Raw genomic sequence first — 12,705 nt, 5'->3', positions numbered from 1 at the left:
TACTCACGCGCCCGGGATGGGCTGACTCCCGGACAGCCCGGGTACCACTCACCCTGCCCAGGATGCGCTAGCTCCGAACAGCCCGGGTACCACTCACCCTCCCGTGACGTGCTGGATCCAGGACAGCCCGGGTACCACTCACCCTGCCCAGGATGCGCTAGCTCCGAACAGCCCGGGTACCCCTCACCCTGCCGGGATGCGCTGGCTCCCCCCGTCCAGCCCAGCAACACTGGACTCAGTCTTTTACTTTCAGTTTTGTGCTTGTTTTCAGTATTAGAAGAGCAGCGAGGTGTGCAGAGAAGGGTTTAGAGCACTCATCATGTAACGAGGAGCAGCTGAGGGAGCTGGGGTGCTTAGCCTGGAGAAAAGGAGGCTCAGGGGAGACTTGTCCATCTCTACAACTCCCTGAAGGAGGGCGTAGCCAGAGGAAGGTCAGCCTCTTCTCCCAGGTAACAAGTGGCAGGGTGAGAGGAAACACCCTCAGGTTGCACAAGGAGAGATTTAGACTGGATATTAGGAAAAATTTTCTGCCCAAAGGGTGGTCAGGCATTGGAATAGGAACCCAGGGAAGCAGTGGAGTCAGCATCCCTGGAGGTGTTTGAAAGAGGTGCAGATGTGGTAATTAGGGACATGGTTTAGTGGTGGCTTGGCAGCGATGGGTAAATGGTTGGACTCAATTATCTTAGAGGTTTTCTCCAACTGAAACAGTTCCATGAAAATATGATTTTAAGGTGGGATTTTCATCCCTGGCTGTGTGGGATCTGATCCCATGGTGGTGCTCAGCCCACTGGGGAAGGCAGCAAAGTACCAGGACAGTGCAGATACTCCCAGGGCCATAGGATTACTTGCCCCTACAGTAGTGCAGGAGGCAGTGTAGCCCCACAGCATCCTCTCCTATATCTCAGAGCAGGGAGGGGATCAGCAGGTCACAACCCAAACACAAAACAAGGCACTGCCTGCACTCAGGTTTTCAGGCTGCCAAATAATCTGAACTTTCATGAATGGAAAACACTATTCCTCCCCAGCCTTAGGGAAATGAATCTATAAGTCCTCCCCTCAACAGGGACACAGACACAAATTCCAAATTCCCACACAGGAAGAAAAGGCAGAATGGGGAAAGGATGAATGATCTTAGTGCAGCAGGCAGAGGATGGACGAACAGCAATTTTCATGAGTTCAGCAGCTCATACCAAACAAATTGTCTTCAAATACTTTTCTCACAAATCATCTACAGCACATTCCCACTGATGTAGTCCAAAATAATGAAATCTTATTTAGAACACTATTTACATTCTAAGTGCCCCAAATCACTGTATTGAAGATATGGATGATTCACCGCCTCTAATGACCTGTCAAACCTGGGGCAAGGAGGTCAGAACCAAGGAGGTTTTTCTAAACTCCCCTGGGCTAGAGGAGACCATAGCAATTCTACTAAGTGGAAAATAATTTGATGCTGGTCCCAATCCTTCTTTCACAGTCATTTAGCCAGGTGCAAAGCTGTCAATAGCAGTGGCAATACACTACTTTAACACAGGTATAATTTAGCAGAGGGCCATGTGTGCTTTTTTCCCTGAAGAGCCTTTAGTAAAACCAATCTGTCAGACCTTCCTATTCAGGTCATTCCCAAGTTGTGTTCTGCAATTCAGTTCATAGAGAATAACGTAGAGCATTTTCACTTTAAAGTGTGATGATAAAAGAATTCCTGGTAGCCAGCAGGAAATTTTGAGGGGTGAGAGGAGTCCTTCCAACTCCTCTGGGGGTCTGACATTACATACTCCTCAGACAAGTAAGTTATTAAGTTGCTTCATTCACACCCTTTAGTGGGAAACAGAACTAAAGTGCCAATCCAAGTCCCAGGTATTTCAGATTTCATTCCTGGTTTGCCATATTAACCACAACAGATGTTTATCACCTGAGTAGCTCAGCTTTAATGGAAGAAAAAAAGCCCTCATGTTTGCTGAATGCAGATGTTTGCAGCTGTACCTTTTCTAGGGGCAGTGTGCCAGCTTTCTGCCAGTGCTATGAGGCAGCAGCAAGGTTTTCTATAAACCAGGGAGGATGGCAGCTCAGAAAGCTCTGAAGCATCTCCTCTACAGACCACAGAAACTGCAGTTCCAGCAGTGACACACTCCAGAAAGGTCCCATCTTAATGTCCCTGATGGTGGCAATGACCCCTCATTCTCACTGACACCTGGACTGTCTTAGCCCCTCACGTGGGACTGGATACTTTGCTCCACAATAACTCTTTTCACATGTTCACAGCTAATGGGCAGGCCTGGCCTTGTGACCGAGTCTGCTGCAGAGCACAGACATCTCTGCACACCAGCAGCTTCCTTTGCAAAGGCACTTACACAGCCCTAAGCCATTTTTAGCCTAACGGAGAGGAGTTACAGGTGCCATCCTGAGAATGCTTTGCTCTTCTTATTACTTATCAGCAGAAGGTATTACTGCAGCCTTACAGTGCACTCATGCTTAGTGCTGCCTCTGCCTGGAAAAAGAGCACTAACAGGAAACTTTATACTGCAATTCATTCCTATTTTACTTTCTTCTCATCAAAACTGCTCCTAGCCCAGCTTATAATGACAGTCATATTCCCCAGCAAGGCAATCCTCACACCCTCAGAGATGCACTTCCCTCCACAGTTCTCACAGTTACGAATGAAACTCCGCTTTCTTGGCACCCTTAACCACCATGCACTCTGGAGGAGTGCCTGTGCCCCAGTAAAGGGAACTGACAAACACACTGCCTCTGATTCTGATGGGCTCAAATTAGTCCACAGGTTCAGCCCCAGTTAGCTCCATCTGCAATGGACTCAAGCTCTTTGCCTGATTTGCAGAGGGCAAAAGCATTCAACAAGCTCCTTGCAAGAAGATCTGAAGATCCAAACGTGAAATCAGTATTATGGATTGATAACCAGGTTTCACACAACAACGTTTTAATTGCCTGTTTTCCCTTTTCACAACCCAGGCTGGGAAAGAAAAATAGGTTTGTTTCACAAGCAGTACCATGCCAAAGAAGAAGCAGTGAGGACTTGGCAGTTCAGAAGCTGTCTGGCAGCTCTGGTGCTACCAGGAAACTTCAAGGGAGTTCAACACGTTCTGCAAGTTCAGCACATTGCAGTGTGTTGCACAAAGAAGCCATAAGCTTTTCTGCATCCAGCCCTGGGACAAGGATCCATTTGATCCATATCCCTTTGAGGCCCACCAAAACTTTCCCATTAGCTTGGATGAGGTTTGAGTTGCACCTAGAGACTATTTCCTATTCCTATTTCCTATAGACTATCACCTAGCTTTTGATAAGGTCCAGCATATGAGGATGTGAGGCATTTGTTCCTGCTTTGTGGATTTAAGATGTGGCTGTTGTATGAATAACAGGGACACCCACGCCTGTAGTTTCGAACTGCCAGGAGTGGGAGGCCAGGGCTGGGAGGGAGGAGAGCAGTGGCTGGGTGCCTCTCTCCACCCAAAAGGCAGACAGAGCTCACCATCCCCTGTCCCTGCCAACCAGCTCATGAAGCTCTATTTTGGCACCTAGGTAAAGGTCAAACTTTCCAAAATCACACCCTACTGTGGCTCTTGAAGGATGATTTTCCCAAACATATGAAGGAAGAGAATATGCCCAAAGCAAAATTAGGATAGAGACATGTAAAGTGTGAAGCTGAAGGCTTATGGTACCTTTATGATGTCTCAAACTCCATTAACAAGTTGATTTCCTTTCCAGAAGGGTTCAATCCTGTTTCATACTTAGGGAAAGGGTGGGAGTTCACAGTATCTAACTTTAGGCTTCCTTGAGAAACTCCTCTCTTGTTCCCCTGACAGGAAGCAAGGGCAGGCAAGATCTCCCACTTCTCTAGCACAGGTGGATAAATTAGTGTCCAGGTATCTAAAGGGGCAATTATCACAGATTTAGTGAGTTTTGGGACTTCCAAGTGTTAAATTTGATTCTGCCCAAATTTGGTAGACTATGTGTGTGCAGGGATATACTCATCCTGTCCAGAAAAAACAAAGCCAAGAGCATATCAGGACAACCCAGCCTTAGCACACCCATGGCAGGCAAAATTAGTGGGTGGTGCACAATATTAATTCAGCTCCTTACCCATATGCACCAGGATGCTGCCTTTAATTAAATTAGCATAAGCTATCTCTTTGACATTCTGATTTAATATTATAGACTCAAGGTTTTATCCTAGTAATTGCATAAAATGTGAATGCTTCCCAGGGTCAATTTTTTATGTTTCTCTATACGTTGGCTGTTTTTATTTTCTTAATGACCCAGTTTGTCTCTGCCAGCTGGAACGTGTGTGTTACAGACCAAGCCAGGGTTTGGTCCTCAGAAGTGCAAGGCAAATCACTACAGCAGTTTCTTTACTGCAGCCAGGGTGGAGGAGGTCCCCAGTGGGATGGAGGAGACTTACGGCTGTCACCTTCCCAAAAGTCATCCTGAGCCTGAGGAACAAGCAGAAACTGAGACCAGTTTGTGCTGGGCTTGAATCTACTGCTGCCCCATTCACCAGGGTGCAGCTCATAGTTCCCTTGACCATTCTCCAGCAAATTATGAGGGCTATGGAAAGACTCCTCTTCTTGGGCTGTTTCCTCTCTTTTCCGGGCACTTTGGCACTGTTGAGTCCTGTGAAAATGTCCCAGATAGCTGAGAGTCATGTTCAATATGCAACAACACAGCAGGGCTAGGTCACTGTGCTTTCCTCCTCCAAGGAGATCCCCTGCACTCTGTTTGGGTAGGATTCCTTTCAGGCCCCTTGTGCATGAAGCCTCTGGACCACAGTGTCCCACGTAGCCAGGCTTATGTCCAGATCACTGCCTTGCACCCTCCTGGATGGGTTTTTGCCACCCAGGTGCCAACCCAAACCCCATCCTGGACCCCCCCTTGGTATCAGCACTTTTCCTTCTGACTGTGTTCTCTCTCCCTGCGTGCAGGAGGTTTGCTCTGGGGTGGTGAACCCAGGGGAGCCAAGGAACTGAACTCTGGTTCTGCAGCATGTGATCTGTTGCTTCCACACAGCCTTCACATTTGCATGTTACTGAATTAATCACTTTAAATTAATGCTTGCTGGTTTTCTCATCTCAAGAAATGCACTGAATGCAAAACAGTGTCATCCTTACAGGGACTATTTCTAGCTCTACAGCAGATTAAAACTAAATTAGCTGATGTTTCAAAACTGGCAAAACCATGTATCTGCTGTACAATTTGTAATGCTGACAGACTGTTATTAATGGTGGGATGGCATGTATTAAAACTTCTATGTTTATGAAATGCACTTTTAAGTGCTTGGCTGTAGGAGAAGAACACTCCCTTGCTTTGTTCTTTAAAGGTAAAGGCAACCTGCTCTACTCAGAGTTATTACCAGGTAGGTGGTGACTCTGCTGTTTATCTGGTGTCATTGCATGTCTTCTTTTGATTCAGCAGCTAGAATTTTTCTGAGTTTTTAAAATTTTTCCACTCCACATTGGGAACTCTTTTCTCCTGCTGCAGGTCTAACCGTGCCCCTGATGTTTCACCCTACAAAGAGTATCTGAGCTGTGATCGAGTGATGTCCCTCTGCACACAGAGAACTGGATAAGTGGAGCTGGAACACCTTCTTGACAGCCTCCTCTGTTCCAGTATTTGTACTTTTCTCTTGCAGAAAACCTCCTACTTTTTCAGGAGCTTTCTCATTTATCCAGATCTTGCACAGCAGCCTGTGATCACACACGTTGCATGATTAATTTCATATCTTCAGGCTCGAGGAAAAGATGGGTGTCCCAACTGTTGTTAAGATGGCTTGCACCACTCAGGAGGAAGAGCACAGGCAGGAGAGGATGGGTGAGCCCTGCCCTGGAGCTCATCTTCCAGTCCAGAACAGGAGTGGCAGGACATAGCAGGCCACATTGGTACAACTGGGAATGCTCCTGGACAAGGCTGTTCTCTGGGGACAGCCCACATTTAGACAGTGCCAACACCCTTTCCTAGAGGGTTCAATTCACATTATCTCCACTTTTTGTTAAATGGGACAGACAGGCACTGTGCCACCCTCCCCAAGACAGCAGCAGAGAGCTCAGGGTGCTCAGCTGGTGATTAAAGTGAGATCCATGCAATTTTACAGCTATGCCTGGTAGGATTCAAGGTTTCTTTCTACTGAGAGCCAATACTTAAAAGCAGCAATAATTTATGGTTATCATGTTTTACTGCCAGCTACCATTCCTGCTCTCCACCCTGGTGTCAGGGCCCACACTGCTCCCTCTTTAATACTGGCACCTCCCTGGTGCTCAGCGGGGGCTGCTTGAGAATCCAGAGCTGGTAAGAAATTATAGCCATTGCTGCAGGAGCAGGAGAGAGCATGCAAAAAAGCTGTCTCTACTGATATTTCACAAAGAAAAATTGAATCACACTAAGCCTCCTTGTAGCTATGCAGAACCTTTAATATAAAATGGGTTTGCAGTTTTTGGTGGAAAGACCCTGTGAGCAACGGTGAGGGAGCCGGGTATCTCTCCATCAGGCTGCTCACGTCACCACATTGCTTTCAGAGGAGTTTTTGCAGGAGGCTGTATTTCAGCCTGGCTACATAAGGGGCTAATTGTCACAAAATAGCCACAGTCTCACCTGTTGCTGGCTGCCCAGGAAGAGGTTTGTGTTGCTGACTCTCTGCTTATTGTGGGGCAAACACAAGTTCACCCCTCATGGTGGTATGGAAACACACAGCTTTGCTCCTGTAGTAATGATAAAACCAGTGCACTTTTCTTTAAAGAGTGCACTTGTGAAGAGGGGCTGTTTTGTAAGCAATGGCCCAGACACCTGTTTCCCATCACCTCCACTCTGCAGCAGAAGCAAGGCAAGCTGCAGGAGACATCTCCATCCCATCCCCTGCACTGCCAGCTCTGCAGGTACCCACAGCCTTCAGCAAGGGAAATGCAGAAGCACCAATGCCCAGGGTTATTTGTGCTCCCAAGCAGAAACATTTGGCCTTAACCCAAGACAGTAACAGCACCTGCTGCCTCTGCCCCAGGTGGGAGCCTTTTCTAGGCAAGGGGCTGGACAGGACACAGCTCAGCTGTGGGCAGCAGAGGTGGGATGCACACAGGTCTGTGCTGGCTGCCCACAGACCCCACAGCTGCTCTCAGCATCAGCAGGGAAGCCCAAACAAGCATGGTGCAGCCAGCTGCTCACCTGGTGAGCTGCTCCTTGTGCAAACACAAGGTCACAGCCCCAGTAGGATGAACCCACACTTGGCTGTCTCAGCTCATACTCCTCTTTCTCAGAAGCACTGCAATCATTCTAGCAGATTTTCAACAAAATGTTTTACTTCAGGGGATGTTTTTGTGTTTCTTGTCTGAAAAGTTCAAGTTCTTCAAAATTCAGCCCGCACAGGAGTTTAGGACCAGGTTTCATCAGGTTTATGTCAAAAAATATTTTCGCACTGTTTCAAAAAATGTCAGACTACCTTGTTCCAACAAAAAACCTCTAACTAATATTTCTTCTACTGCTCTGAAAACTGATCCAATCTTTTCAGTTTAGTTACAATAGCCAATATTTACAAAACACCTCTATAATAATAAAAATTAAAATATTTGATGGATGTGACTCTTTCAGCTCAACAATTTTTCCATGGTTTATTGTAAACAAAATTTTTCATGATCTTATCATCTCATCCCAGAACAAGATAGACTTACAAAATATTTTCAAAAGGCAGAAAAAAGAAAGATTTTCTGTTTCTCCCTTGTTTTGACCAAGCCTAAAATTGCTGCACTGTTGAGTTCCCATAGGCATTCAGCCTCCTGAAGGGAGAAAGTGAATGCTAATTTCATGGTTGGCGTTACTTAATGAAATAAAAATATTCTTGCCCAAATATTGTGCAAATAAGGAAGAATTCTTCCCAGACCCTTCCCTGATCAAGCTGCACTCAGAAACACGTGATCTGATTATCCTCATTTGAGCAAACTGAGTGTCAGGCTTTGTGCCCCAGCAGGAAGGTGGGCTGTTAACAAGTCAGGTATTTACAGCACAGATGTCAACAATTTGGAGTATTTAATCACAGCACATTTCAATTTGTCCTCAGCTCAGACAAACGAGCTGCCTGTGCCAAGGGTCATGGGTGTGTATGGAACTGATCTGGGTCTAATATCATTATACACATCCTTGGTTTTGTACCAAAAAAAGGAAACAATCTCTAACCAACAAGTGCTGGATTAGCACATCCCCAGCCAAGGCCATCTCCTGTATATCTACTGAGGCTGAGCTCTGTGTGGGCTTAGAAAAGCCTTGGGTGGGGATGAGGAAGATTTGCTTTTTCTGACTAATGGCATGGCATACATTTTGCTTGCAAAAGGCCTCTCAGATATGAAATTTCACAAATACTATGAAAAAGTCTTTTCTGAATGCCCAGAGACAGTGCACAAGCTAAAGCTATAGCACTGAGATGATAAAAGCACACCCTGAAGGAATGAATAATTGAAGCCCAGCCCTAAATATTAATAGAATACAAGGAGAAGAGGAAACATTCCTCAACTTTGCACTTACCGAGCTGCCTGTTTGGATTTGAAGCACAGATATTCTCACAACCACTCTAAGCTCCTTAAATCCCCTCTTGGAAGACCACGGTGCTCCAAGCTATTGCTACATTTGTCTGAAACTCCCCAGCTCATTTTGTATTCAGGCCTCAAGAGGAATGTGGTAGTGTTTGTTGGAAGATGTGTTTATTGGAAGATGTGTTCCAGAGGCAGATGGCAGCAAAGGACACTGTCTGCTCCCACAGAGGGGAGAGCAGCATTTGTGCAGGAGAGGGGATGCTCAGAGGGACAGCTTGCTGTGAGTGGGGACTTCCTCCAGCTACAGAGATGCCCAGCCAGGGGAGCCTGACAGGATGCTGGGGTGACAGGGGGACAGCAAGGGGACACAGCAGGCACCCTTCAGCTGGGTCATGTTCTGCTTTGGGAGATGTTTACAACATGCTGGCCCCAGCCTTGCTCCTAAACAGGATCAGCCCAATGCAGATTGGTGCATGGCAGTCACAGGCTCTGAGAGCTGCAAGAAAGGGCTCACAGCCAAGCACACACATGATAGGCCATCCACCTTCAGGCTCTGTGGGCAAAACCCTGCCCTGACATCAGAAACCAGAGTGAGCCACCCATCCACAGGGACAGGCAAAATGGACAGAAATGGATTTTTTTTTAAATTCAAATGCCATGTGAGAAGAGAATGGAGGTTGCACATTGTGTCTCATGGGAGCAGAGTAACACTTCTTCAGCAGCCCATGGCAGTGGGCAGCCCTGATGAACCGATTCCCCTGCAACCTTCACAAGCCCTCAGGCCAGTAAAATACAAGCAATTTAAATTAAATTAATTTTTTAAAAAAATGCATTTCTCTCTGTCTGCTGATATGTCTTAAGTTGATGTCTGCTGGCACTAAAATAGCCTTAAGTACCTCCTGGCTGTAAATCAGAGCCATTTTAGGCATCAGAGCAGCCACACTCTCTGACCGCCTCACACAAGACCAGAGGGGGAACTCCCATCCCTGTGGCTTAAATCAGGGGGAAACTCCTGAAAGGTTTGATACAGTGATGGGACACCCAGGGAACTGGCAGGATAACTTGGGACAGCCAGGGAACTGGCAGGATAACTTGGCACACCCAGATGCCCAGGTTGGATGATGTGCCAAACCAGCACACTCCACTGTCAGCATGGAGCTGCCCCAGGGCTGCCAGCCCCCTCCTCCTCCTCCTGCAGCAACTCAGAGGAACCCTAAGAAACAGGAGGGGGTCCATGGGGTCAGATGGCATCACAGCCCTGCTTCTTTACCATGTGGATCCCCATCAGACATCACTACTGCCTCGTGGAAGCAAACACATCCACAGGCATTGCCACTTCCCAAATTTAGAACGATTTTTAACAAGCTGGAAGCAACAAAATAAACAACACTTGATCTGCAAGCTCCCTGCTCTTGACAGCGTCCCCAGAGGTGGTGGAAAGCCGAGGAGATAGCTCCTTGCTTTAATTGGTACATTAAAATTCTTCCAGGCCACTACACAACTGTTAATAGGCAACTTAATTAAGCACTAACACAGTTCATATTTCTACCCTCCAGAGGTTCTTGTTTCATTTTTTTTTCTTATTACATCCAAAGCCATGGGGAGTTTTGTCCTAATCATGTAAAACAAGCTGAGGGCAGTGACACCATGCAAGTTATTTAACTCCTGATCTCCAGACACCATTGCCAGATGTCCAGGCCTGCACTTTCTTCTCCAGAAACAAGCCAGAGGACTCTGGGAACAAGGTGTGAATTGCTACAAGTCAACAAAAATTAATGTCAACAATCCTTAGCACCAGCAGCCAAGTGACCCCACTGAGTGCTAAAAGGAAATGGTGCTGGGCAAAGACAAGGCCTCTGCAGGCATCAAGTAACAACAGGTAGGTGGGGTTTTATCCATTGCCTGAATGACCATGGAGCCTTTATTCAGCATGCCGTGAATATCTTCCAAAATGCTCCATGCTGTCCTCTGCCTCATGCCACCCAAAGGAGACTCCTGAGGAACAGAAATGGCAAAGGAAAGAGACAGCATCTCCAGATCCCCAGGAGAGCTTTGATATTTGGCTGCTCCCACCAGATGGCTGCCACTGTCCCCAGCTGAAGGAAGCACAGGAACAAGCATCAATGCCCCACAACACCCCCAGCCCTTCAGTGCTCCTGGGCAATCATTTCCCTGTGTGCAGCCTGCACATCAGGCTGGTTTGGTGGATTTGCTGAGGAGGCGCTCAGTGACTGTGTTCTCAAAAGTTTTCTTCTTTCTAACTCTGTAAATCAAAACTTGCTCCAACAGCTGTTGTGGGAAGTGACCAGTTTAATAGTCATGCAAACAATAGTGGGGGTTTGATTATAGGTGAGTTACAAGCCATTTAAGTTAAAAACAACTGAATTTTACTGCTACCAAGCACACTTAAGGCAATACACATAGATTGAGGAAGAAGGGGTGGCTGGAGAAGCCAAGCAGTCACCTGGCCTGTGGAGGCAAGGAGCACTTGTTCTTGGTGATGAATGAATATGAATCCCTCTGCTCAAGGAGAAATGGTTTATTTGCCCCAAAAGCCTTGTACACCAACAGGCACATTGCCAATGTGTGCATCGTGATTCACGATGGAACTGTGGAGCTGAGGTGGGTTTTCCTTCGTTGGCAAATAAGGTCTGTCTCCTGCTGTAACATTTTTAGTCCAAGGGAACAAAGAATTCCAGGGCCCCTGAACACAGCAATAGTGTAGCTGGAAATTTCTAGCACAAACACTAACAAACAGCTGGGAAGGGGACAGAGAGGGCAGTGCTCTGGTGACATAAAGCAGGGTGGCCACATGGACCTTGAGTATGGTTTGCATTTGCCAAGGTCCTGTCCCAGGGGTACAAACAGGATCCCGTGGTGGTGGCGAGGTACAGCCACCAAGCTCCTGGGTTGGTGCAGGGACAGGACTGGATGGCTGAACCCACAAACACCCCTGCAGGAGAGGCTATCTCACAGCACAGAAATGTGCTTTGCAACATGAACTAAAGCTACAAGATGCCCACTAAGTTAAAAGTACTGCAAAACAAAATGGTTTGAAAATAGAACATTGAGTATGTTGTTATTGAAAATGCCCCTTCCTTCCTTCCTTCCTGCTTTCCCACAACAACAACAAAAGCCTCTATGGACTTTTTTAAAATCAGAATTAAATAATTTTTTTCATTTGAAGAGCATAATTTTGTGGCTATTTCTGTGGATGGTTCATACAAAAAAAACCCTAAACCTGGCATTGGTTTCCATTTAATTTTATCCTTGCTCCTCTCTTTCTTAGCTTCTTTCTTAGACCAGGAGAGGGGAAGGAAAAGACCACTCAGGGAAAGCAGGCACTAATGGAATAAATCAAAACCTGATAAAAGGAAAAGAAGAGAATCCAAGTTTAATTTCCATTGGAAACCTAAAGCTCAGACAGGATAGGATACAAAAGGTAGTTGTGTTTTCAAGGAGTGAATAGGGAGAGAGATAAACGCCTTAGTTTGGAATGTATGTCAGCAGCCCTGCCCTGTAAAACACCGTGTGCCCCTGCTGAGGTGCCAAACCCGAGAAGGGGGCACAGATCTCCAAGCTGTGACCAAGAGCCGGTGTCAGATGCCCTGCAAGCCCACAGGGCTGTGTGGTGAGGGAGGATGGACTGGGGAGTGAATGGTGGGAGGGATCTGCTGAGACTCCAGGACTGGGGCCTAGGGGAGAACACAACTATGGGCTGTCCTACCTCTGACCCTGTGCAGGAGGCTTTGGGATGGGAAGGAGCCATGAATTTCTGTGATCTGTGTGGGAACGGTCCCAGGGTGGCATCTGGCTGCAAGGAGGGTATTAAGGTGGGGAAAAGGTCTAATAAGGCAGTTCAAACCTAGAAAATTCCTGTTGGTGTTGTGCTCCCCCCTCACACCAGTGTCCAAGCCGGCCACACGGGCTTTAAGCTACGGGGACAAAAGCGTCTCTGGCTTCTGTGTTTCTCTGTTTGGTAGAAATCCTCCTACCTTCCTGTGGGAAACACCTGCCCTTTCATTTGAAGAGAGACCTTTCCAGGGTGGGTCGTTGCCGGGAGATCCGGGATGCTGAATCACCTCGGGAGCCCCCGGGTGAGCGGTGCGCTCCCCACAGGCCTGCAGCGAGCAGCGGGGTCTGCCGGAGCCCCCAGCCCCGCCCTGCAGAGCCGCTCCCGCGCCGG

Source organism: Geospiza fortis, unplaced genomic scaffold (assembly GCF_000277835.1).
Source record: "Geospiza fortis unplaced genomic scaffold, GeoFor_1.0 scaffold130, whole genome shotgun sequence".
In the NCBI taxonomy this organism is placed as follows: domain Eukaryota; kingdom Metazoa; phylum Chordata; class Aves; order Passeriformes; family Thraupidae; genus Geospiza; species Geospiza fortis.
The sequence above is the reverse complement of the archived record's forward strand: the minus strand, read 5'-3'. Positions refer to the sequence as shown.